The sequence below is a fragment of the Nycticebus coucang genome, chromosome 10, assembly GCF_027406575.1.
Source record: "Nycticebus coucang isolate mNycCou1 chromosome 10, mNycCou1.pri, whole genome shotgun sequence".
In the NCBI taxonomy this organism is placed as follows: domain Eukaryota; kingdom Metazoa; phylum Chordata; class Mammalia; order Primates; family Lorisidae; genus Nycticebus; species Nycticebus coucang.
The window spans coordinates 126,494,344-126,499,040 of NC_069789.1; the positions used below are offsets into that span (position 1 = coordinate 126,494,344).

At 45.9% G+C, this 4,697-nt stretch overlaps 1 pseudogene across 1 annotated transcript; it reads left to right on the top strand.

Moving 5' to 3' along the window:
• The first annotated feature begins 2,558 nt into the window (after positions 1 to 2,558).
• Positions 2,559 to 3,739, top strand: LOC128595403 (quinone oxidoreductase-like; annotated as a pseudogene). The gene has a single exon (XR_008382918.1). The product of XR_008382918.1 is annotated as a quinone oxidoreductase-like (transcript).
• The last annotated feature ends 958 nt before the right edge of the window (positions 3,740 to 4,697 follow it).

Below are 4,697 nucleotides of genomic sequence, written 5' to 3' on the forward strand. Positions count from 1 at the left end.
GCCCAAGAATTTGAGGTTGCTGTGAGCTATGACGCCATAGCACTCTACTGAGGGTGACATAGTGAGACTGTCTCAGAAAAAAAAAGGAAAACCTTCAGCCAGTGTTTTTCCCCCAATTACCAAGAATCCCCACCCATCCACCAGATCATGGGATATCTCCCTCTTCACAATCTATGATTTCCTTTTTTGGGCCTTACCCGCACAGGAGGTTCCCAGCCCACCTTTTGGCTGATTCTACCCGATCCAGCACCTCCTACCTGGATTAGTGCAGCAGCCTCCTCGCTCTTCTCCCAGCACTTCCTTCCTACGCACCATACTCTGTTCTGACATGGAAGCCACAGGGATTTTGTTAATGCCCTCCTCTGCTCAAATCCTCCCGTGTATTCCACCTCACACAGAAGAAAAGACAAAGCGTTGCAGGAGACCACATGCCCCACGTGATGTGACCCCGTTCTCTCTCCCTCTACTCTGCACCACAGTCTGTCTGCACCCGCCAGATGCGGGGCTTCTTGCTCTTCCTGGAAGATTCTCATCCTAGGCACTTGCTGTTTTCTCTGCCTGGAATGCTCTTTTCCCAGATATCCGCATAACTCTCTCCCTCACTTCCTTTAGGACTTGGCTTAAGTGCCTTCTTTTCAGCAAGGCCCTCCTATTTAAAACTTCACTCTCAGGAATCCTGATCCCACATTCCCAGCTCTATTTTTTCCTATATAGCATGCATTACTTTCTAACACACGATGCAATTAACTTATATGTATTTTTTATCTCTCTCTGCTAAAGTACAACATCGTGAGAATAGGATTTTTTTTTTGAGACAGGATCTTGTTCTGTTACCCAGGGTACAATGCAGTGGAAACATGATAGCTCACAGCAACCTCAAACTCCTGGGCTTAGCCTGCCTGATCTACCTGCCTCAGCCTCCTGATGAGCTGGGACTAGAGGCACATGCCATCATGACCAGCCAATTTTTCCTATTTTAGTAGAGACGAGTCTCACTCTTGCTCAGGCTGGTCTCAAATTCCTGAGCTCAAGCAATTCTCCTGCCTCAACTTCCCAAGAGTGCTAGGATTACAGGTGTGAGCTGCCGTGGCTGGCCAAGAACAAGGATTTTTGTCTGTCTTGGTCACTTCTATGTCCTGAGTTGAGTGTCTTGAACAAAGCTTGGTATACAATAATATAACTGTCCTTAATTTAGGAAGGAACCCAGGAGTGTCAGATCCCCGGGAAATGAGGGCTCATGTTGGTGAGAGCATAAATCTGGAGCCCTGAGAATTTGAATGTTCTGGATACCTGGGCTAGAGGCTTCTGGATGCTGGGAAGCTTAAGAGCACTTGGCGAACTTCTGAGAGGCAGGGTGACCTCCCAGGAGGTGTAGAGGGGAGCATGGCCCATCATGGGCTGGTATATGAGGTCCCAGCACCACATAATATTCTGAGATTTCTATGTATTTGCTCATTTAAACCTTACTACCACCCCATGACTTAGATCTTTTTATCATTTCTATTTCATATAAGAAGAAACTGAGGTTAAATCATTTTCTCAAAGTCACATAGACAATGGGTAGCCAAGCTGGGATTTGAACCCAGATCATCTGGCTCCAGAGTCCATCGTCCTTCTATAGTGGTGCTGGGGGTAGCTAGTATATCATAATCTTCACTGGACACCCTCTCCACCCCAGCCAGCAACCCCAATTAGGGGTCTTGTTATATCACCCAGCCTGTATTCACACTCTTGGGCTCAAACAGTCCTCCCAACTCAGTCTCCCAGGTAGCTGGGACTACTCACAAACAACTTCCTCCTCCTCCTTCTCTTCTTCTTCTTTGATGGAATCTCACTTTGTCACTCTCGGGATACTGAGGGAGTGGGGCCTTTGCAGGTAGAGTGCTGTGGCATCATAGCTCACAGCAACCTCAAATTCTTGGGCTCAAGTGATCCTCTTGCCTCACCCTCCTGAGTAGCTGGGACTATAGGTGGCCCCCACATGCCCAGCTAGTTTCTCAATTTTTTTTTTTTTTTTTTGCAGTTTCTGGCTGGGGCTGGGTTTGAACTCACCACCTCCGGCATATGGGGCTGGTGCCCTACTCCTTTGAGCCACAGGTGCCGCCTGCTAGTTTCTCTATTTTTAGTAGAGATGGGGTCTTGCTCTTGCTCAGGATGGTCTCGAACTCCTGAGTTCAAGCAATCTACCAGCATGAACTTCCCAGAGGGCTAGGTTTATAGGTGTAGCCACCATGTCCACCCACAAGCTTTTAATCAGAGCAATGCCCTTGAACCTTCCCCGAGAAGAAATTTAGGACATGACAAGAGTTGTGTGTGGCCCTAGGATATGTTCAAAGCTCAGAGAACCTGGAGGTTCCAGATGCTAGTGTTAGGGGACAACAAACTGCAAACACCCCTCATGTGACAATTAACCATGAGCTGGCTTTATTCCAAGTGCTTTTCATATGTTTACTCTTTCCCACCTCAGTGGAACCTGATGAGGTGGGTGTTAGAAAGCCACAAGCCGGGAGCCTGCAAAAGTTGGAGAGGGTTTCTGGGTCATCTTAAGGGTCCCTGCAAATTTTGCTCCCAAGCCAGAGCCCGATCACCATGACAACTGGACAGAAGTTGATGAGAGCTATTAGAGTTTTTTAATTCGGTGGACCAGAAGTGCTGAAACTCCACTCGGATGTTGCAGTACTGAGTCCAAAAGGCTTTCAGGTTCTAATCAAGGTCCACGCCTGTGGTGTCAACCCCATGGAGACAAACATTCGCTCTGGAACTTACAGTAGAAAACCACTCTTGCACTGCACTCCTGGCTCAGATGTGGCTGGGGTAATAGAAGTTGTTGGAGATAATGTATCTGCTTTCAAGAAAGGTGACAGAGTTTTCACGACCAGCACGATCTCGGGGGGATACACAGAGTATGCGCTTGCTGCAGATCACACTGTCTACAAACTGCCTGAAAAACTGAACTTCAGACAAAGAGCTGCCATCGGAATCCTGTATTTTACCACTTATCAAGCTCTGATCCACACTGCCCGTGCAAAAGCTGGAGAGATTGTTCTGGCTCATGGGGCTAGTGGAGGAGTTGGAATAGCAGCATGCCAAATCGCATGAGTTTATGGCTTAAAGGTTTGGGGCACAGCTGGTACCGAGGAGAGACAAAAAATTGTTCTACAAAATGGAGCCCATGAAGTGTTTAATCACAGAGAAGTTAATTACATTGATAAAATTAAGAAATCTGTCAGTGAGAAAGGAATTGATGTGATTATGGAAATGTTGGCTAATGTAAATCTTAGCAAGGATTTGAATCTTCTGTCTTACGGAGGACGAGTAATGGTTGTTGGCAACAGGGGAACGATTGAAATAAACCCACGGGACACGATGGCAAAGGAGTCTAGTATCATAGGAGTCTCTCTCTTTTCCTCAACCAAGGAGGAATTTCAGCAATTTGCAGCTGCTCTTCAAGCTGGAATGGAAGTTGGTTGGTTGAAACCTGTAATAGGCCCTCAGTATCCATTGGAGAAGGTGGCCCAAGCTCATGAAAGTATCATTGAGGGCAGTGGGGCCACTGGGAAAATGATTCTTGTCTTATGATGATCAGTTCTTTCGTGGATTTCCTGTGTAATTAGAGGTTATCTTCTCCCCTAGTTTTACTTACACTCTTATTTCTTTAGTTAACATTCCTTTGATTCAGTGAGTTTCTTATGTGAAAAAACAAGATTTTTCTTTAGCGAGCAGAGGCAGTGGAATAAAGTTTATTTTATAGCTGGCAGTATTCCTTTTTATTTATTTATTTATTTATTTATTTATTTTTATTTTTTTTTTGGTTTTTGGCCGGAGCTAGGTTTGAACCCGCCACCTCCGGCATATGGGACCCGCGCCCTACTCCTTGAGCCACAGGCGCCGCCCCTATTTATTTATTTTTTTGAGACAGAGTCTCAAGCTATCACCCTTGGTAGAGTGCTGTGGCGTCACAGCTCACAGCAACCTCCAACTCTTGGGCTTAAGAGATTCACTTGCCTCAGCCTCCCCAGTAGCTGGGCCTACAGGTGCCTGCCACAACACCTGGCTGTTTTTTGGTTGTAGTTGTCATTGTTGTTTGGCAGGCCTGGGCTGGATTCGAACCCGCCAGCTCTGCTGTATGTGGCTGGCGCTTTAGCTGCTTGAGCTACAGGCGCCAAGCCAACTGGCTGTATTTCTTTATGCCTTCTGTCTCAAAGTAGAGAGTCAGCATAGTAGGAAACAGCCTATTAGTGGTCATTTGGTGTTGGGGTGCATTCAGAAATTCTGATACTTGATTGATTCCATACCTTTCATTAAAACATGCTAATTCAAAATAAGAGTGATTGATTTCTGAGGATTTCTAAGTTTATCTTTATAAAAACTCATTAGTCTCTGATGAGCCTTAGCTGTATTGGACCTCAGATATTTTCTGGACTAAAAAAAAAAAAGACCCCTTTTTAAAACTTAATTGTATCTGCATCTATAAGACTCTTGAAAAGGCAAGAATAAACTATGTCTGGGGAAATTTGTTAGTTTTCCCAGTATGTTCTAAAATATTAGAATATTTAGTGGGCGGCACCTGTGGCTCAGTGAGTAGGGCGCCGGCCCCATATGCCGAGGGTGGCGGGTTCAAACCCAGCCCCGTCCAAACTGCAACAAAAAAATAGCCGGGTGTTGTGGCAGGCGCCTGTAGTCCCAGATGCTCGGGA